Source organism: Hemitrygon akajei, chromosome 1 (genome assembly GCF_048418815.1).
Source record: "Hemitrygon akajei chromosome 1, sHemAka1.3, whole genome shotgun sequence".
In the NCBI taxonomy this organism is placed as follows: domain Eukaryota; kingdom Metazoa; phylum Chordata; class Chondrichthyes; order Myliobatiformes; family Dasyatidae; genus Hemitrygon; species Hemitrygon akajei.
The window spans coordinates 143,786,416-143,810,836 of record NC_133124.1 but is presented as its reverse complement, the minus strand read 5'-3'; positions in this window follow the sequence as shown (position 1 = coordinate 143,810,836).

Sequence of the window (24,421 nt, the reverse complement as noted above, 5' to 3'; positions counted from 1 at the left end):
ATACATAAAGTAAAGTGGAATTCAAGAAGCAACTACATGGCATTTACATTGGAACAGTCTTTAGCTTTGTATTGCTTGGAATCACTGAAGTTCTATTATATGTAATTGCTGATATTGCTGAGTGTACCTTCACCAACCTCAGTAGCACACTCATAAATATGGTTGTAGACTACTCCTAATCATATGGAAAGTATATTATAAAGGTTTAAATCAAGTTAGCATGTAGTGCTATTGAGCAAAATTAAATTGTACCCACTTTTCAGCTGAATGCATTACTTACTATTCAGTGTATTTTGTGCTATATACATGTGCATAACTATACTGGGTGAACTGTAAGTGAATAGAAACATAATGAATACGAGTCACTGCAATGGAATACATAAAGTAAAGTGGAATTCAAGAAGCAACTAAATGGCATTTAGATTGGAAAAGCCTTTAGCTTTGTATTGCTTGGAAACACTGAAGTTCTATTATATGTAATTGCTTATATTGCTGAGTGTACCTTCACCAACCTCAGTAGCACACTCATAAATATGGTTGTAGACTACTCCTAATCATATGAAAAGTGAATTATAAGGGTTTAAATCAAGTTAGCATGTAGTGCTATTGAGTAAAATTAAATTATACACTCTTTTCAGCTGAATGCATTACTTGCAATTCAGTGTATATTGTGCTATGTACATGTGCATAACTATACTGGGTGAAGTGTAAGTGAATAGAAACACAATGAATACGAGTCACTGCAATAGAATACATAAAGTAAAGTGGAATTCAAGGAGCAACCTCATGGCATTTACATTTGAACAGCCTTTAGCTTTGTATTGCTTGGAAACACAGAAGTTCTATTATATGTAATTGCTGATATTGCTGAGTGTACCTTCACCACCTTCAGTAGCACACTCATAAATATGGTTGTGGACTACTCCAAATCATATGAAAAGTGAATTATAAGGGTTTAAATCAAGTTAGCATGTAGTGCTATTGAGCAAAATTAAATTGTACACACTTTTCTGCTGAATGCATTACTTGCAATTCAGTGTATTTTGTGCTATGTACATGTGCATATCTATACCGGGTGAAGTGTAAGTGAATAGAAACGCAATGATTACAAGTCACTGCAATGGAATACATAAAGTAAAGTGGAATTCAAGAAGCAACTACATGGCATTTACATTGGAACAGCCGTTAGCTTTGTATTGCTTGGAAACACTGAAGTTCTATTATATGTAATTGGTGACATTGCTGAGTGTACCTTCACCAACTTCAGTAGCACACTCATAAATATGGTTGTAGACTACTCCTAATGATATGGAAAGTATATTATAATGGTTTAAATCAAGTTAGCATGTAGTGCTATTGAGCAAAATTAAATTGTACACACTTTCCAGCTGAATGCATTACTTGCAATTCAGTGTATTTTGTGCTATGTACATGTGCATGTCTATACCAGGTGAAGTGTAAGTGAATAGAAACACAATGAAAACAAGTCACTGCAATGGAATACATGAAGTAAAGTTGAATTCAAGAAGCAACTACATTGCATTTACATTCGAACTGCCTTTGGCTTTGTACTGCTTTGATACACTGAAGTTCTATTATGTGTAATTGGTGACATTGCTGAGTGTACCTTCACCACCTTCAGTAGCACACTCATAAATATGGTTGTGGACTACTCCAAATCATATGAAAAGTGAGTTATAAAGGTTTAAATCAAGTTAGCATGTAGTGCTATTGAGTAAAATTAAATTGTACACACTTTTCAGCTGAATGCATTACTTGCAATTCAGTGTATTTTGTGCTATGTACATGTGCATGTCTATACCAGGTGAAGTGTAAGTGAATAGAAACACAATGAAAACAAGTCACTGCAATGGAATACATAAAGTAAAGTTGAATTCAAGAAGCAACTACATTGTATTTACATTCGTACTGCCTTTAGCTTTGTATTGCTTTGAAACACTGAAGTTCCATTATGTGTAATTGGTGACATTGCTGAGAGTAACTTCACCAGCTTCAGTAGCACACTCATAAATATGGTTGTAGACTACGCCAAATCATATGGAAAGTGAATTATAAGGGTTTAAATCAAGTTAGCATGTAGTGCTATTGAGCAAAATTAAATTGTACACTCTTTTCAGCTGAATGCATTACTTACTATTCAGTGTATTTTGTGCTATGTACATGTGCATAACTATACTGGGTGAACTGTAAGTGAATAGAAACAGAATGAATACGAGTCACTGCAATGGAATACATAAAGTAAAGTGGAATTCAAGAAGCAACTACATGGCATTTAGATTGGAAAAGCCTTTAGCTTTGTATTGCTTGGAAACACTGAAGTTCTATTATATGTAATTGCTTATATTGCTGAGTGTACCTTCACCAACCTCAGTAGCACACTCATAAATATGGTTGTAGACTACTCCTAATCATATGAAAAGTGAATTATAAGGGTTTAAATCAAGTTAGCATGTAGTGCTATTGAGTAAAATTAAATTGTACACTCTTTTCAGCTGAATGCATTACTTACATTTCAGTGTATTTTGTGCTATGTACATGTGCATAACTATACCGGGTGAAGTGTAAGTGAATAGAAACGCAATGATTACAAGTCACTGCAATGGAATACATAAAGTAAAGTGGAATTCAAGAAGCAACTACATGGCATTTACATTGGAACAGCCGTTAGCTTTGTATTGCTTGGAATCACTGAAGTTCTATTATATGTAATTGCTGATATTGCTGAGTGTACCTTCACCAACTTCAGTAGCACACTCATAAATATGGTTGTGGACTACTCCAAATCATATGAAAAGTGAATTATAAGGGTTTAAATCAAGTTAGCATGTAGTGCTATTGAGTAAAATTAAATTGTACACACTTTTCAGCTGAATGCATTACTTGCAATTCAGTGTATTTTGTGCTATGTACATGTGCATGTCTATACCAGGTGAAGTGTAAGTGAATAGAAACACAATGAAAACAAGTCACTGCAATGGAATACATAAAGTAAAGTTGAATTCAAGAAGCAACTACATTGTATTTACATTCGTACTGCCTTTAGCTTTGTATTGCTTTGAAACACTGAAGTTCCATTATGTGTAATTGTTGACATTGCTGAGAGTAACTTCACCAGCTTCAGTAGCACACTCATAAATATGGTTGTAGACTACTCCAAATCATATGGAAAGTGAATTATAAGGGTTTAAATCAAGTTAGCATGTAGTGCTATTGAGCAAAATTAAATTGTACACTCTTGTCAGCTGAATGCATTACTTGCAATTCAGTGTATTTTGTGCTATGTACATGTGCATGTCTATACCAGGTGAAGTGTAAGTGAATAGAAACACAATGAAAACAAGTCACTGCAATGGAATACATAAAGTAAAGTTGAATTCAAGAAGCAACTACATTGCATTTACATTCGAACTGCCTTTAGCTTTGTATTGCTTTGAAACACTGAAGTTCTATTATGTGTAATTGGTGACATTGCTGAGAGTAACATCACCAACTTCAGTAGCACACTCATAAATATGGTTGTAGACTACTCCTAATCATATGGAAAGTAAATTATAAGGGTTTAAATTGTTATGCCGTTGGCCCCCTCCTTTGTGAAAATCGCAAGAACTCTAGTTAAGGGGGGTCAACTGACCCAAGAGAGAGAGACGTGCGAAAGACCACGTTCTCCCAAGAAGCAGAATAAAAGTGACTTTGACTATTGTCTCATGGAGACCACCTGAAAAGCCCTCGGGCAAAGTGGGCTGGTTGAGAGAGAGATCGCTTTACCTGCAACTTGATTGACACCTGCGATCCCGTGAGGAAGTATAAAGGCGGGTCTGAGGGGAGGACCCTCAGATGCACCAAGGAAACACGCGAAGGAGAAACGCTAGAAATCCTGCGACAGCGTTTTAATAGCTACAGCCGGTGGTGGGGTTCATGTGCGTCCTTCCCTTGCCTGGGATTGGCGACTTCACCATGGAAGACGGCCTAGCTACAGGGGAAGCCACAGATGAGAGTCCATTCCCCCAACGAGACTTCCGACTACCTCCTACAGGTTGGAAAACCTGTCGGGTAAATGCTTCATGTTCTCTGTCTTTCTAACTAAAAGTGCACCAACGCAACACTTCCGCCGGCAACTAAGTGAAACTGCCGTGATCTAAAAGACTTTTAGATATCCAGTGAACGATATAAAATCTACATTACCCCTAGACGACGATCGAGCTTGTGTTTTGAATGATTATTATTACACCGGTGTTTTAGATTGAGTTTTGATGATCTGAATGTTTTGTATTAACCATACGTTTGTGCCCTTGTTGAATAAAACGGTTGAAAATAGTAGCATCCGACTCAGCTGATCCATCTATCTTTGCTGGTAAGTTACCTGTTTACGGGGTTTTCGTAACAAAATAAAGTTAGCATGTAGTGCTATTGAGCAAAATTAAATTGTACACACATTTCAACTGAATGCATTACTTACTATTCAGTGTATTTTGTGTTATGTACATGTGTATAGCTATACAGGGTGCAGTCTAAGTGAATAGAAACACTATAAATACAAATCACTGCAATGGAATACATAAAGTTAAGTGGAATACAAGAAACTACTACATTGCATTTACTTTCGAACAGCCTTTAGCTTTGTATTGCTTTGAAACACTGAAGTTATATTATGTGTAATTGGTGACATTGCTGAGAGTAACTTCACCAACTTCAGCAGCACACTCATAAATATGGTTGTAGACGACTCCAAATCACATGGAAAGTAAATTATAAGGGTTTAAATCAAGTTAGCATGTAGACATACTGAGCAAAATTAAATTGTACACTCTTTTCAGCTGAATGCATTACTTACTATTCAGTGTATTTTGTGCTATGTACATGTGCATAACTATACTGGGTGAACTGTAAGTGAATAGAAACAGAATGAATACGAGTCACTGCAATGGAATACATAAAGTAAAGTGGAATTCAAGAAGCAACTAAATGGCATTTAGATTGGAAAAGCCTTTAGCTTTGTATTGCTTGGAAACACTGAAGTTCTATTATATGTAATTGCTTATATTGCTGAGTGTACCTTCACCAACCTCAGTAGCACACTCATAGATATGGTTGTAGACTACTCCTAATCTTATGGAAAGTATATTATAAGGGTTTAAATCAAGATAGCATGTATTGCTATTGAGCAAAATTAAATTGTACACATTTTCCAGCTGAATGCATTACTTGCAATTCAGTGTATTTTGTGCTATGTACATGTGCATGTCTATACCAGGTGAAGTGTAAGTGAATAGAAACACAATGAAAACAAGTCACTGCAATGGAATACATAAAGTAAAGTTGAATTCAAGAAGCAACTACATTGCATTTACATTCGAACTGCCTTTGGCTTTGTACTGCTTTGATACACTGAAGTTCTATTATGTGTAATTGGTGACATTGCTGAGTGTACCTTCACCAACTTCAGTAGCACACTCATAAATATGGTTGTAGCCTAATACTAATCATATGGAAAGTATATTATAAGGGTTTAAATCAAGTTAGCATGTATTGCTATTGAGCAAAATTAAATTGTACGCTCTTTTCAGCTGAATGCATTACTTACTATTCAGTGTATTTTGTACTATATACATCTGCATAACTATACTGGGTGAACTGTAAGTGAATAGAAACAGAATGAATACGAGTCACTGCAATGGAATACATGAAGTAAAGTGGAATTCAAGAAGCAACTAATTGGCATTTAGATTGGAAAAGCCTTTAGCTTTGTATTGCTTGGAAACACTGAAGTTCTATTATATGTAATTGCTTATATTGCTGAGTGTACCTTCACCAACCTCAGTAGCACACTCATTGATATGGTTGTAGACTACTCCTAATCATATGGAAAGTATATTATAAGGGTTCAAATCTAGATTGCATGTATTGCTATTGAGCAAAATTAAATTGTACACTCTTTTCAGCTGAATGCATTACTTACTTTTCAGTGTATTTTGTGCTATGTACATGTGCATAACTATACCGGGTGAAGTGTAAGTGAATAGAAACGCAATGATTACAAGTCACTGCAATGGAATACATAAAGTAAAGTGGAATTCAAGAAGCAACTACATGGCATTTACATTGGAACAGCCTTTAGCTTTGTATTGCTTGGAAACACTGAAGTTCTATTATGTGTAATTGGTGACATTGCTGAGTGTACCTTCACCAACTTCAGCACACTCATAAATATGGTTGTAGACTACTCCTAATGATATGGAAAGTATATTATAATGGTTTAAATCAAGTTAGCATGTAGTGCTATTGAGCAAAATTAAATTGTACACACTTTCCAGCTGAATGCATTACTTGCAATTCAGTGTATTTTGTGCTATGTACATGTGCATGTCTATACCAGGTGAAGTGTAAGTGAATAGAAACACAATGAAAACAAGTCACTGCAATGGAATACATAAAGTAAAGTTGAATTCAAGAAGCAACTACATTGCATTTACATTCGAACTGCCTTTGGCTTTGTACTGCTTTGATACACTGAAGTTCTATTATGTGTAATTGGTGACATTGCTGAGTGTACCTTCACCAACTTCAGTAGCACACTCATAGACTACTCCTAATCATATGGAAAGTAAATTATAAGGGTTTAAATTGTTATGCCGTTGGCCCCCTCCTTTGTGAAAATCGCAAGAACTCTAGTTAAGGGGGGTCAACTGACCCAAGAGAGAGAGACGTGCGAAAGACCACGTTCTCCCAAGAAGCAGAATAAAAGTGACTTTGACTATTGTCTCATGGAGACCACCTGAAAAGCCCTCGGGCAAAGTGGGCTGGTTGAGAGAGTGATCGCATTACCTGCAACTTGATTGACACCTGCGATCCCGTGAGGAAGTATAAAGGCGGGTCTGAGGGGAGGACCCTCAGATGCACCAAGGAAACACACGAAGGAGAAACGCTAGAAATCCTGCGACAGCGTTTTAATAGCTACAGCCGGTGGTGGGGTTCATGTGCGTCCTTCCCTTGCCTGGGATTGGCGACTTCACCACGGAAGACGGCCTAGCTACAGGGGAAGCCACAGATGAGAGTCCATTCCCCCAACGAGACTTCCGACTACCTCCTACAGGTTGGAAAACCTGTCGGGTAAATGCTTCATGTTCTCTGTCTTTCTAACTAAAAGTGCACCAACGCAACACTTCCGCCGGCAACTAAGTGAAACTGCCGTGATCTAAAAGACTTTTAGATATCCAGTGAACGATATAAAATCTACATTACCCCTAGACGACGATCGAGCTTGTGTTTTGAATGATTATTATTACACCGGTGTTTTAGATTGAGTTTTGATGATCTGAATGTTTTGTATTAACCATACGTTTGTGCCCTTGTTGAATAAAACGGTTGAAAATAGTAGCATCCGACTCAGCTGATCCATCTATCTTTGCTGGTAAGTTACCTGGTTACGGGGTTTTCGTAACAAAATAAAGTTAGCATGTAGTGCTATTGAGCAAAATTAAATTGTACACACATTTCAACTGAATGCATTACTTACTATTCAGTGTATTTTGTGTTATATACATGTGTATAGCTATACAGGGTGCAGTCTAAGTGAATAGAAACACTATAAATACAAATCACTGCAATGGAATACATAAAGTTAAGTGGAATACAAGAAACTACTACATTGCATTTACTTTCGAACAGCCTTTAGCTTTGTATTGCTTTGAAACACTGAAGTTCTATTATGTGTAATTGGTGACATTGCTGAGAGTAACTTCACCAACTTCAGCAGCACACTCATAAATATGGTTGTAGACGACTCCAAATCACATGGAAAGTAAATTATAAGGGTTTAAATCAAGTTAGCATGTAGACATACTGAGCAAAATTAAATTGTACACTCTTTTCAGCTGAATGCATTACTTACTATTCAGTGTATTTTGTGCTATGTACATGTGCATAACTATACCGGGTGAAGTGTAAGTGAATAGAAACGCAATGATTACAAGTCACTGCAATGGAATACATAAAGTAAAGTGGAATTCAAGAAGCAACTACATGGCATTTACATTGGAACAGTCTTTAGCTTTGTATTGCTTGGAATCACTGAAGTTCTATTATATGTAATTGCTGATATTGCTGAGTGTACCTTCACCAACCTCAGTAGCACACTCATAAATATGGTTGTAGACTACTCCTAATCATATGGAAAGTATATTATAAAGGTTTAAATCAAGTTAGCATGTAGTGCTATTGAGCAAAATTAAATTGTACCCACTTTTCAGCTGAATGCATTACTTACTATTCAGTGTATTTTGTGCTATATACATGTGCATAACTATACTGGGTGAACTGTAAGTGAATAGAAACATAATGAATACGAGTCACTGCAATGGAATACATAAAGTAAAGTGGAATTCAAGAAGCAACTAAATGGCATTTAGATTGGAAAAGCCTTTAGCTTTGTATTGCTTGGAAACACTGAAGTTCTATTATATGTAATTGCTTATATTGCTGAGTGTACCTTCACCAACCTCAGTAGCACACTCATAAATATGGTTGTAGACTACTCCTAATCATATGAAAAGTGAATTATAAGGGTTTAAATCAAGTTAGCATGTAGTGCTATTGAGTAAAATTAAATTATACACTCTTTTCAGCTGAATGCATTACTTGCAATTCAGTGTATATTGTGCTATGTACATGTGCATAACTATACTGGGTGAAGTGTAAGTGAATAGAAACACAATGAATACGAGTCACTGCAATAGAATACATAAAGTAAAGTGGAATTCAAGGAGCAACCTCATGGCATTTACATTTGAACAGCCTTTAGCTTTGTATTGCTTGGAAACACAGAAGTTCTATTATATGTAATTGCTGATATTGCTGAGTGTACCTTCACCACCTTCAGTAGCACACTCATAAATATGGTTGTGGACTACTCCAAATCATATGAAAAGTGAATTATAAGGGTTTAAATCAAGTTAGCATGTAGTGCTATTGAGCAAAATTAAATTGTACACACTTTTCTGCTGAATGCATTACTTGCAATTCAGTGTATTTTGTGCTATGTACATGTGCATATCTATACCGGGTGAAGTGTAAGTGAATAGAAACGCAATGATTACAAGTCACTGCAATGGAATACATAAAGTAAAGTGGAATTCAAGAAGCAACTACATGGCATTTACATTGGAACAGCCGTTAGCTTTGTATTGCTTGGAAACACTGAAGTTCTATTATATGTAATTGGTGACATTGCTGAGTGTACCTTCACCAACTTCAGTAGCACACTCATAAATATGGTTGTAGACTACTCCTAATGATATGGAAAGTATATTATAATGGTTTAAATCAAGTTAGCATGTAGTGCTATTGAGCAAAATTAAATTGTACACACTTTCCAGCTGAATGCATTACTTGCAATTCAGTGTATTTTGTGCTATGTACATGTGCATGTCTATACCAGGTGAAGTGTAAGTGAATAGAAACACAATGAAAACAAGTCACTGCAATGGAATACATGAAGTAAAGTTGAATTCAAGAAGCAACTACATTGCATTTACATTCGAACTGCCTTTGGCTTTGTACTGCTTTGATACACTGAAGTTCTATTATGTGTAATTGGTGACATTGCTGAGTGTACCTTCACCACCTTCAGTAGCACACTCATAAATATGGTTGTGGACTACTCCAAATCATATGAAAAGTGAGTTATAAAGGTTTAAATCAAGTTAGCATGTAGTGCTATTGAGTAAAATTAAATTGTACACACTTTTCAGCTGAATGCATTACTTGCAATTCAGTGTATTTTGTGCTATGTACATGTGCATGTCTATACCAGGTGAAGTGTAAGTGAATAGAAACACAATGAAAACAAGTCACTGCAATGGAATACATAAAGTAAAGTTGAATTCAAGAAGCAACTACATTGTATTTACATTCGTACTGCCTTTAGCTTTGTATTGCTTTGAAACACTGAAGTTCCATTATGTGTAATTGGTGACATTGCTGAGAGTAACTTCACCAGCTTCAGTAGCACACTCATAAATATGGTTGTAGACTACTCCAAATCATATGGAAAGTGAATTATAAGGGTTTAAATCAAGTTAGCATGTAGTGCTATTGAGCAAAATTAAATTGTACACTCTTTTCAGCTGAATGCATTACTTACTATTCAGTGTATTTTGTGCTATGTACATGTGCATAACTATACTGGGTGAACTGTAAGTGAATAGAAACAGAATGAATACGAGTCACTGCAATGGAATACATAAAGTAAAGTGGAATTCAAGAAGCAACTACATGGCATTTAGATTGGAAAAGCCTTTAGCTTTGTATTGCTTGGAAACACTGAAGTTCTATTATATGTAATTGCTTATATTGCTGAGTGTACCTTCACCAACCTCAGTAGCACACTCATAAATATGGTTGTAGACTACTCCTAATCATATGGAAAGTAAATTATAAGGGTTTAAATCAAGATAGCATGTATTGCTATTGAACAAAATTAAATTGTACACACTTTTCAGCTGAATGCATTACTTGCAATTCAGTGTATATTGTGCTATGTACATGTGCATAACTATACTGGGTGAAGTGTAAGTGAATAGAAACACAATGAATACGAGTCACTGCAATAGAATACATAAAGTAAAGTGGAATTCAAGGAGCAACCTCATGGCATTTACATTGGAACAGCCTTTAGCTTTGTATTGCTTGGAAACACTGAAGTTCTATTATATGTAATTGCTGATATTGCTGAGTGTACCTTCACCACCTTCAGTCGCACACTCATAAATATGGTTGTGGACTACTCCAAATCATATGAAAAGTGAATTATAAGGGTTTAAATCAAGTTAGCATGTAGTGCTATTGAGTAAAATTAAATTGTACACTCTTTTCAGCTGAATGCATTACTTACATTTCAGTGTATTTTGTGCTATGTACATGTGCATAACTATACCGGGTGAAGTGTAAGTGAATAGAAACGCAATGATTACAAGTCACTGCAATGGAATACATAAAGTAAAGTGGAATTCAAGAAGCAACTACATGGCATTTACATTGGAACAGCCGTTAGCTTTGTATTGCTTGGAATCACTGAAGTACTATTATATGTAATTGCTGATATTGCTGAGTGTACCTTCACCAACTTCAGTAGCACACTCATAAATATGGTTGTGGACTACTCCAAATCATATGAAAAGTGAATTATAAGGGTTTAAATCAAGTTAGCATGTAGTGCTATTGAGCAAAATTAAATTGTACACACTTTTCTGCTGAATGCATTACTTGCAATTCAGTGTATTTTGTGCTATGTACATGTGCATATCTATACCGGGTGAAGTGTAAGTGAATAGAAACGCAATGATTACAAGTCACTGCAATGGAATACATAAAGTAAAGTGGAATTCAAGAAGCAACTACATGGCATTTACATTGGAACAGCCGTTAGCTTTGTATTGCTTGGAAACACTGAAGTTCTATTATATGTAATTGCTGATATTGCTGAGTGTACAATCAAGTTAGCATGTAGTGCTATTGAGCAAAATTAAATTGTACGCTCTTTTCAGCTGAATGCATTACTTACTATTCAGTGTATTTTGTGCTATATACATGTGCATAACTATACTGGGTGAACTGTAAGTGAATAGAAACAGAATGAATACGAGTCACTGCAATGGAATACATAAAGTAAAGTGGAATTCAAGAAGCAACTAAATGGCATTTAGATTGGAAAAGCCTTTAGTTTTGTATTGCTTGGAAACACTGAAGTTCTATTATATGTAATTGCTTATATTGCTGAGTGTACCTTCACCAACCTCAGTAGCACACTCATAAATATGGTTGTAGATTACTCCTAATCATATGGAAAGTATATTATAATGGTTTAAATCAAGTTAGCATGTAGTGCTATTGAGCAAAATTAAATTGTACACTCTTTTCAGCTGAATGCATTACTTACTATTCAGTGTATTTTGTGCTATGTACATGTGCATAACTATACCGGGTGAAGTGTAAGTGAATAGAAACGCAATGATTACAAGTCACTGCAATGGAATACATAAAGTAAAATGGAATTCAAGAAGGAACTACATGGCATTTACATTGGAACAGCCTTTAGCTTTGTATTGCTTGGAAACACTGAAGTTCTATTATGTGTAATTGGTGACATTGCTGAGTGTACCTTCACCAACTTCAGTAGCACACTCATAAATATGGTTGTAGACTACTCCTAATGATATGGAAAGTATATTATAATGGTTTAAATCAAGTTAGCATGTAGTGCTATTGAGCAAAATTAAATTGTACACACTTTCCAGCTGAATGCATTACTTGCAATTCAGTGTATTTTGTGCTATGTACATGTGCATGTCTATACCAGGTGAAGTGTAAGTGAATAGAAACACAATGAAAACAAGTCACTGCAATGGAATACATAAAGTAAAGTTGAATTCAAGAAGCAACTACATTGCATTTACATTCGAACTGCCTTTGGCTTTGTACTGCTTTGATACACTGAAGTTCTATTATGTGTAATTGGTGACATTGCTGAGTGTACCTTCACCAACTTCAGTAGCACACTCATAAATATGGTTGTGGACTACTCCAAATCATATGAAAAGTGAGTTATAAAGGTTTAAATCAAGTTAGCATGTAGTGCTATTGAGTAAAATTAAATTGTACACACTTTTCAGCTGAATGCATTACTTGCAATTCAGTGTATTTTGTGCTATGTACATGTGCATGTCTATACCAGGTGAAGTGTAAGTGAATAGAAACACAATGAAAACAAGTCACTGCAATGGAATACATAAAGTAAAGTTGAATTCAAGAAGCAACTACATTGCATTTACATTCGAACTGCCTTTAGCTTTGTATTGCTTTGAAACACTGAAGTTCTATTATGTGTAATTGGTGACATTGCTGAGAGTAACATCACCAACTTCAGTAGCACACTCATAAATATGGTTGTAGACTACTCCTAATCATATGGAAAGTAAATTATAAGGGTTTAAATTGTTATGCCGTTGGCCCCCTCCTTTGTGAAAATCGCAAGAACTCTAGTTAAGGGGGGTCAACTGACCCAAGAGAGAGAGACGTGCGAAAGACCACGTTCTCCCAAGAAGCAGAATAAAAGTGACTTTGACTATTGTCTCATGGAGACCACCTGAAAAGCCCTCGGGCAAAGTGGGCTGGTTGAGAGAGAGATCGCATTACCTGCAACTTGATTGACACCTGCGATCCCGTGAGGAAGTATAAAGGCGGGTCTGAGGGGAGGACCCTCAGATGCACCAAGGAAACACACGAAGGAGAAACGCTAGAAATCCTGCGACAGCGTTTTAATAGCTACAGCCGGTGGTGGGGTTCATGTGCGTCCTTCCCTTGCCTGGGATTGGCGACTTCACCATGGAAGACGGCCTAGCTACAGGGGAAGCCACAGATGAGAGTCCATTCCCCCAACGAGACTTCCGACTACCTCCTACAGGTTGGAAAACCTGTCGGGTAAATGCTTCATGTTCTCTGTCTTTCTAACTAAAAGTGCACCAACGCAACACTTCCGCCGGCAACTAAGTGAAACTGCCGTGATCTAAAAGACTTTTAGATATCCAGTGAACGATATAAAATCTACATTACCCCTAGACGACGATCGAGCTTGTGTTTTGAATGATTATTATTACACCGGTGTTTTAGATTGAGTTTTGATGATCTGAATGTTTTGTATTAACCATACGTTTGTGCCCTTGTTGAATAAAACGGTTGAAAATAGTAGCATCCGACTCAGCTGATCCATCGATCTTTGCTGGTAAGTTACCTGGTTACGGGGTTTTCGTAACAAAATAAAGTTAGCATGTAGTGCTATTGAGCAAAATTAAATTGTACACACATTTCAACTGAATGCATTACTTACTATTCAGTGTATTTTGTGTTATGTACATGTGTATAGCTATACAGGGTGCAGTCTAAGTGAATAGAAACACTATAAATACAAATCACTGCAATGGAATACATAAAGTTAAGTGGAATACAAGAAACTACTACATTGCATTTACTTTCGAACAGCCTTTAGCTTTGTATTGCTTTGAAACACTGAAGTTCTATTATGTGTAATTGGTGACATTGCTGAGAGTAACTTCACCAACTTCAGCAGCACACTCATAAATATGGTTGTAGACGACTCCAAATCACATGGAAAGTAAATTATAAGGGTTTAAATCAAGTTAGCATGTAGACATACTGAGCAAAATTAAATTGTACACTCTTTTCAGCTGAATGCATTACTTACTATTCAGTGTATTTTGTGCTATGTACATGTGCATAACTATACTGGGTGAACTGTAAGTGAATAGAAACAGAATGAATACGAGTCACTGCAATGGAATACATAAAGTAAAGTGGAATTCAAGAAGCAACTAAATGGCATTTAGATTGGAAAAGCCTTTAGCTTTGTATTGCTTGGAAACACTGAAGTTCTATTATATGTAATTGCTTATATTGCTGAGTGTACCTTCACCAACCTCAGTAGCACACTCATAGATATGGTTGTAGACTACTCCTAATCTTATGGAAAGTAAATTATAAGGGTTTAAATCAAGATAGCATGTATTGCTATTGAGCAAAATTAAATTGTACACATTTTCCAGCTGAATGCATTACTTGCAATTCAGTGTATTTTGTGCTATGTACATGTGCATGTCTATACCAGGTGAAGTGTAAGTGAATAGAAACACAATGAAAACAAGTCACTGCAATGGAATACATAAAGTAAAGTTGAATTCAAGAAGCAACTACATTGCATTTACATTCGAACTGCCTTTGGCTTTGTACTGCTTTGATACACTGAAGTTCTATTATGTGTAATTGGTGACATTGCTGAGTGTACCTTCACCAACTTCAGTAGCACACTCATAAATATGGTTGTAGCCTAATACTAATCATATGGAAAGTATATTATAAGGGTTTAAATCAAGTTAGCATGTATTGCTATTGAGCAAAATTAAATTGTACGCTCTTTTCAGCTGAATGCATTACTTACTATTCAGTGTATTTTGTACTATATACATCTGCATAACTATACTGGGTGAACTGTAAGTGAATAGAAACAGAATGAATACGAGTCACTGCAATGGAATACATGAAGTAAAGTGGAATTCAAGAAGCAACTAATTGGCATTTAGATTGGAAAAGCCTTTAGCTTTGTATTGCTTGGAAACACTGAAGTTCTATTATATGTAATTGCTTATATTGCTGAGTGTACCTTCACCAACCTCAGTAGCACACTCATTGATATGGTTGTAGACTACTCCTAATCATATGGAAAGTATATTATAAGGGTTCAAATCTAGATTGCATGTATTGCTATTGAGCAAAATTAAATTGTACACTCTTTTCAGCTGAATGCATTACTTACTTTTCAGTGTATTTTGTGCTATGTACATGTGCATAACTATACCGGGTGAAGTGTAAGTGAATAGAAACGCAATGATTACAAGTCACTGCAATGGAATACATAAAGTAAAGTGGAATTCAAGAAGCAACTACATGGCATTTACATTGGAACAGCCTTTAGCTTTGTATTGCTTGGAAACACTGAAGTTCTATTATGTGTAATTGGTGACATTGCTGAGTGTACCTTCACCAACTTCAGCACACTCATAAACATGGTTGTAGACTACTCCTAATGATATGGAAAGTATATTATAATGGTTTAAATCAAGTTAGCATGTAGTGCTATTGAGCAAAATTAAATTGTACACACTTTCCAGCTGAATGTATTACTTGCAATTCAGTGTATTTTGTGCTATGTACATGTGCATGTCTATACCAGGTGAAGTGTAAGTGAATAGAAACACAATGAAAACAAGTCACTGCAATGGAATACATAAAGTAAAGTTGAATTCAAGAAGCAACTACATTGCATTTACATTCGAACTGCCTTTGGCTTTGTACTGCTTTGATACACTGAAGTTCTATTATGTGTAATTGGTGACATTGCTGAGTGTACCTTCACCAACTTCAGTAGCACACTCATAAATATGGTTGTAGACTACTCCTAATCATATGGAAAGTAAATTATAAGGGTTTAAATTGTTATGCCGTTGGCCCCCTCCTTTGTGAAAATCGCAAGAACTCTAGTTAAGGGGGGTCAACTGACCCAAGAGAGAGAGACGTGCGAAAGACCACGTTCTCCCAAGAAGCAGAATAAAAGTGACTTTGACTATTGTCTCATGGAGACCACCTGAAAAGCCCTCGGGCAAAGTGGGCTGGTTGAGAGAGTGATCGCATTACCTGCAACTTGATTGACACCTGCGATCCCGTGAGGAAGTATAAAGGCGGGTCTGAGGGGAGGACCCTCAGATGCACCAAGGAAACACACGAAGGAGAAACGCTAGAAATCCTGCGACAGCGTTTTAATAGCTACAGCCGGTGGTGGGGTTCATGTGCGTCCTTCCCTTGCCTGGGATTGGCGACTTCACCACGGAAGACGGCCTAGCTACAGGGGAAGCCACAGATGAGAGTCCATTCCCCCAACGAGACTTCCGACTACCTCCTACAGGTTGGAAAACCTGTCGGGTAAATGCTTCATGTTCTCTGTCTTTCTAACTAAAAGTGCACCAACGCAACACTTCCGCCGGCAACTAAGTGAAACTGCCGTGATCTAAAAGACTTTTAGATATCCAGTGAACGATATAAAATCTACATTACCCCTAGACGACGATCGAGCTTGTGTTTTGAATGATTATTATTACACCGGTGTTTTAGATTGAGTTTTGATGATCTGAATGTTTTGTATTAACCATACGTTTGTGCCCTTGTTGAATAAAACGGTTGAAAATAGTAGCATCCGACTCAGCTGATCCATCGATCTTTGCTGGTAAGTTACCTGGTTACGGGGTTTTCGTAACAAAATAAAGTTAGCATGTAGTGCTATTGAGCAAAATTAAATTGTACACACATTTCAACTGAATGCATTACTTACTATTCAGTGTATTTTGTGTTATGTACATGTGTATAGCTATACAGGGTGCAGTCTAAGTGAATAGAAACACTATAAATACAAATCACTGCAATGGAATACATAAAGTTAAGTGGAATACAAGAAACTACTACATTGCATTTACTTTCGAACAGCCTTTAGCTTTGTATTGCTTTGAAACACTGAAGTTCTATTATGTGTAATTGGTGACATTGCTGAGAGTAACTTCACCAACTTCAGCAGCACACTCATAAATATGGTTGTAGACGACTCCAAATCACATGGAAAGTAAATTATAAGGGTTTAAATCAAGTTAGCATGTAGACATACTGAGCAAAATTAAATTGTACACTCTTTTCAGCTGAATGCATTACTTACTATTCAGTGTATTTTGTGCTATGTACATGTGCATAACTATACTGGGTGAACTGTAAGTGAATAGAAACAGAATGAATACGAGTCACTGCAATGGAATACATAAAGTAAAGTGGAATTCAAGAAGCAACTAAATGGCATTTAGATTGGAAAAGCCTTTAGCTTTGTATTGCTTGGAAACACTGAAGTTCTATTATATGTAATTGCTTATATTGCTGAGTGTACCTTCACCAACCTCAGTAGCACACTCATAGATATGGTTGTAGACTACTCCTAATCTTATGGAAAGTAAATTATAAGGGTTTAAATCAAGTTAGCATGTAGACATACTGAGCAAAATTAAATTGTACACACTTTCCAGCTGAATGCATTACTTGCAATTCAGTGTATTTTGTGCTATGTACATGTGCATGTCTATACCAGGTGAAGTGTAAGTCAATAGAAACACAATGAAAACAAGTCACTGCAATGGAATACATAAAGTAAAGTTGAATTCAAGAAGCAACTACATTGCATTTACATTCGAACTGCCTTTGGCTTTGTACTGCTTTGATACACTGAAGTTCTATTATGTGTAATTGGTGACATTGCTGAGTGTACCTTCACCAACTTCAGTAGCACACTCATAAATATGGTTGTGGACTACTCCAAATCATATGAAAAGTGAGTTATAAAGGTTTAAATCAAGTTAGCATGTAGTGCTATTGAGTAAAATTAAATTGTACACACTTTTCAGCTGAATGCATTACTTGCAATTCAGTGTATTTTGTGCTATGTACATGTGCATGTCTATACCAGGTGAAGTGTAAGTGAATAGAAACACAATGAAAACAAGTCACTGCAATGGAATACATAAAGTAAAGTGGAATTCAAGAAGCAACTACATGGCATTTAGATTGGAAAAGCCTTTAGCTTTGTATTGCTTGGAAACACTGAAGTTCTATTATATGTAATTGCTTATATTGCTGAGTGTACCTTCACCAACCTCAGTAGCACACTCATAAATATGGTTGTAGACTACTCCTAATCATATGGAAAGTAAATTATAAGGGTTTAAATCAAGATAGCATGTATTGCTATTGAACAAAATTAAATTGTACACACTTTTCAGCTGAATGCATTACTTACTATTCAGTGTATTTTGTGCTATGTACATGTGCATAACTATACTGGGTGAAGTGTAAGTGAATAGAAACGCAATGAATACGAGTCACTGCAATAGAATACATAAAGTAAAGTGGAATTCAAGGAGCAACCTCATGGCATTTACATTGGAACAGCCTTTAGCTTTGTATTGCTTGGAAACACTGAAGTTCTATTATATGTAATTGCTGATATTGCTGAGTGTACCTTCACCACCTTCAGTAGCACACTCATAAATATGGTTGTGGACTACTCCAAATCATATGAAAAGTGAATTATAAGGGTTTAAATCAAGTTAGCATGTAGTGCTATTGAGTAAAATTAAATTGTACACTCTTTTCAGCTGAATGCATTACTTACATTTCAGTGTATTTTGTGCTATGTACATGTGCATAACTATACCGGGTGAAGTGTAAGTGAATAGAAACGCAATGATTACAAGTCACTGCAATGGAATACATAAAGTAAAGTGGAATTCAAGAAGCAACTACATGGCATTTACATTGGAACAGCCGTTAGCTTTGTATTGCTTGGAATCACTGAAGTTCTATTATATGTAATTGCTGATATTGCTGAGTGTACCTTCACCAACTTCAGTAGCACACTCATAAATATGGTTGTGGACTACTCCAAATCATATGAAAAGTGAATTATAAGGGTTTAAATCAAGTTAGCATGTAGTGCTATTGAGTAAAATTAAATTGTACACACTTTTCAGCTGAATGCATTACTTGCAATTCAGTGTATTTTGTGCTATGTACATGTGCATGTCTATACCAGGTGAAGTGTAAGTGAATAGAAACACAATGAAAACAAGTCACTGCAATGGAATACATAAAGTAAAGTTGAATTCAAGAAGCAACTACATTGTATTTACATTCGTACTGCCTTTAGCTTTGTATTGCTTTGAAACACTGAAGTTCCATTATGTGTAATTGTTGACATTGCTGAGAGTAACTTCACCAGCTTCAGTAGCACACTCATAAATATGGTTGTAGACTACTCCAAATCATATGGAAAGTGAATTATAAGGGTTTAAATCAAGTTAGCATGTAGTGCTATTGAGCAAAATTAAATTGTACACTCTTTTCAGCTGAATGCATTACTTACATTTCAGTGTATTTTGTGCTATGTACATGTGCATAACTATACCGGGTGAAGTGTAAGTGAATAGAAACGCAATGATTACAAGTCACTGCAATGGAATACATAAAGTAAAGTGGAATTCAAGAAGCAACTACATGGCATTTACATTGGAACAGCCTTTAGCTTTGTATTGCTTGGAAACACTGAAGTTCTATTATGTGTAATTGGTGACATTGCTGAGTGTACCTTCACCAACTTCAGCACACTCATAAATATGGTTGTAGACTACTCCTAATGATATGGAAAGTATATTATAATGGTTTAAATCAAGTTAGCATGTAGTGCTATTGAGCAAAATTAAATTGTACACACTTTCCAGCTGAATGCATTACTTGCAATTCAGTGTATTTTGTGCTATGTACATGTGCATGTCTATACCAGGTGAAGTGTAAGTGAATAGAAACACAATGAAAACAAGTCACTGCAATGGAATACATAAAGTAAAGTTGAATTCAAGAAGCAACTACATTGCATTTACATTCGAACTGCCTTTGGCTTTGTACTGCTTTGATACACTGAAGTTCTATTATGTGTAATTGGTGACATTGCTGAGTGTACCTTCACCAACTTCAGTAGCACACTCATAGACTACTCCTAATCATATGGAAAGTAAATTATAAGGGTTTAAATTGTTATGCCGTTGGCCCCCTCCTTTGTGAAAATCGCAAGAACTCTAGTTAAGGGGGGTCAACTGACCCAAGAGAGAGAGACGTGCGAAAGACCACGTTCTCCCAAGAAGCAGAATAAAAGTGACTTTGACTATTGTCTCATGGAGACCACCTGAAAAGCCCTCGGGCAAAGTGGGCTGGTTGAGAGAGTGATCGCATTACCTGCAACTTGATTGACACCTGCGATCCCGTGAGGAAGTATAAAGGCGGGTCTGAGGGGAGGACCCTCAGATGCACCAAGGAAACACACGAAGGAGAAACGCTAGAAATCCTGCGACAGCGTTTTAATAGCTACAGCCGGTGGTGGGGTTCATGTGCGTCCTTCCCTTGCCTGGGATTGGCGACTTCACCACGGAAGACGGCCTAGCTACAGGGGAAGCCACAGATGAGAGTCCATTCCCCCAACGAGACTTCCGACTACCTCCTACAGGTTGGAAAACCTGTCGGGTAAATGCTTCATGTTCTCTGTCTTTCTAACTAAAAGTGCACCAACGCAACACTTCCGCCGGCAACTAAGTGAAACTGCCGTGATCTAAAAGACTTTTAGATATCCAGTGAACGATATAAAATCTACATTACCCCTAGACGACGATCGAGCTTGTGTTTTGAATGATTATTATTACACCGGTGTTTTAGATTGAGTTTTGATGATCTGAATGTTTTGTATTAACCATACGTTTGTGCCCTTGTTGAATAAAACGGTTGAAAATAGTAGCATCCGACTCAGCTGATCCATCTATCTTTGCTGGTAAGTTACCTGGTTACGGGGTTTTCGTAACAAAATAAAGTTAGCATGTAGTGCTATTGAGCAAAATTAAATTGTACACACATTTCAACTGAATGCATTACTTACTATTCAGTGTATTTTGTGTTATATACATGTGTATAGCTATACAGGGTGCAGTCTAAGTGAATAGAAACACTATAAATACAAATCACTGCAATGGAATACATAAAGTTAAGTGGAATACAAGAAACTACTACATTGCATTTACTTTCGAACAGCCTTTAGCTTTGTATTGCTTTGAAACACTGAAGTTCTATTATGTGTAATTGGTGACATTGCTGAGAGTAACTTCACCAACTTCAGCAGCACACTCATAAATATGGTTGTAGACGACTCCAAATCACATGGAAAGTAAATTATAAGGGTTTAAATCAAGTTAGCATGTAGACATACTGAGCAAAATTAAATTGTACACTCTTTTCAGCTGAATGCATTACTTACTATTCAGTGTATTTTGTGCTATGTACATGTGCATAACTATACCGGGTGAAGTGTAAGTGAATAGAAACGCAATGATTACAAGTCACTGCAATGGAATACATAAAGTAAAGTGGAATTCAAGAAGCAACTACATGGCATTTACATTGGAACAGTCTTTAGCTTTGTATTGCTTGGAATCACTGAAGTTCTATTATATGTAATTGCTGATATTGCTGAGTGTACCTTCACCAACCTCAGTAGCACACTCATAAATATGGTTGTAGACTACTCCTAATCATATGGAAAGTATATTATAAAGGTTTAAATCAAGTTAGCATGTAGTGCTATTGAGCAAAATTAAATTGTACCCACTTTTCAGCTGAATGCATTACTTACTATTCAGTGTATTTTGTGCTATATACATGTGCATAACTATACTGGGTGAACTGTAAGTGAATAGAAACATAATGAATACGAGTCACTGCAATGGAATACATAAAGTAAAGTGGAATTCAAGAAGCAACTAAATGGCATTTAGATTGGAAAAGCCTTTAGCTTTGTATTGCTTGGAAACACTGAAGTTCTATTATATGTAATTGCTTATATTGCTGAGTGTACCTTCACCAACCTCAGTAGCACACTCATAAATATGGTTGTAGACTACTCCTAATCATATGAAAAGTGAATTATAAGGGTTTAAATCAAGTTAGCATGTAGTGCTATTGAGTAAAATTAAATTATACACTCTTTTCAGCTGAATGCATTACTTGCAATTCAGTGTATATTGTGCTATGTACATGTGCATAACTATACTGGGTGAAGTGTAAGTGAATAGAAACACAATGAATACGAGTCACTGCAATAGAATACATAAAGTAAAGTGGAATTCAAGGAGCAACCTCATGGCATTTACATTTGAACAGCCTTTAGCTTTGTATTGCTTGGAAACACAGAAGTTCTATTATATGTAATTGCTGATATTGCTGAGTGTACCTTCACCACCTTCAGTAGCACACTCATAAATATGGTTGTGGACTACTCCAAATCATATGAAAAGTGAATTATAAGGGTTTAAATCAAGTTAGCATGTAGTGCTATTGAGCAAAATTAAATTGTACACACTTTTCTGCTGAATGCATTACTTGCAATTCAGTGTATTTTGTGCTATGTACATGTGCATATCTATACCGGGTGAAGTGTAAGTGAATAGAAACGCAATGATTACAAGTCACTGCAATGGAATACATAAAGTAAAGTGGAATTCAAGAAGCAACTACATGGCATTTACATTGGAACAGCCGTTAGCTTTGTATTGCTTGGAAACACTGAAGTTCTATTATATGTAATTGGTGACATTGCTGAGTGTACCTTCACCAACTTCAGTAGCACACTCATAAATATGGTTGTAGACTACTCCTAATGATATGGAAAGTATATTATAATGGTTTAAATCAAGTTAGCATGTAGTGCTATTGAGCAAAATTAAATTGTACACACTTTCCAGCTGAATGCATTACTTGCAATTCAGTGTATTTTGTGCTATGTACATGTGCATGTCTATACCAGGTGAAGTGTAAGTGAATAGAAACACAATGAAAACAAGTCACTGCAATGGAATACATGAAGTAAAGTTGAATTCAAGAAGCAACTACATTGCATTTACATTCGAACTGCCTTTGGCTTTGTACTGCTTTGATACACTGAAGTTCTATTATGTGTAATTGGTGACATTGCTGAGTGTACCTTCACCACCTTCAGTAGCACACTCATAAATATGGTTGTGGACTACTCCAAATCATATGAAAAGTGAGTTATAAAGGTTTAAATCAAGTTAGCATGTAGTGCTATTGAGTAAAATTAAATTGTACACACTTTTCAGCTGAATGCATTACTTGCAATTCAGTGTATTTTGTGCTATGTACATGTGCATGTCTATACCAGGTGAAGTGTAAGTGAATAGAAACACAATGAAAACAAGTCACTGCAATGGAATACATAAAGTAAAGTTGAATTCAAGAAGCAACTACATTGTATTTACATTCGTACTGCCTTTAGCTTTGTATTGCTTTGAAACACTGAAGTTCCATTATGTGTAATTGGTGACATTGCTGAGAGTAACTTCACCAGCTTCAGTAGCACACTCATAAATATGGTTGTAGACTACTCCAAATCATATGGAAAGTGAATTATAAGGGTTTAAATCAAGTTAGCATGTAGTGCTATTGAGCAAAATTAAATTGTACACTCTTTTCAGCTGAATGCATTACTTACTATTCAGTGTATTTTGTGCTATGTACATGTGCATAACTATACTGGGTGAACTGTAAGTGAATAGAAACAGAATGAATACGAGTCACTGCAATGGAATACATAAAGTAAAGTGGAATTCAAGAAGCAACTACATGGCATTTAGATTGGAAAAGCCTTTAGCTTTGTATTGCTTGGAAACACTGAAGTTCTATTATATGTAATTGCTTATATTGCTGAGTGTACCTTCACCAACCTCAGTAGCACACTCATAAATATGGTTGTAGACTACTCCTAATCATATGGAAAGTAAATTATAAGGGTTTAAATCAAGATAGCATGTATTGCTATTGAACAAAATTAAATTGTACACACTTTTCAGCTGAATGCATTACTTGCAATTCAGTGTATATTGTGCTATGTACATGTGCATAACTATACTGGGTGAAGTGTAAGTGAATAGAAACACAATGAATACGAGTCACTGCAATAGAATACATAAAGTAAAGTGGAATTCAAGGAGCAACCTCATGGCATTTACATTGGAACAGCCTTTAGCTTTGTATTGCTTGGAAACACTGAAGTTCTATTATATGTAATTGCTGATATTGCTGAGTGTACCTTCACCACCTTCAGTCGCACACTCATAAATATGGTTGTGGACTACTC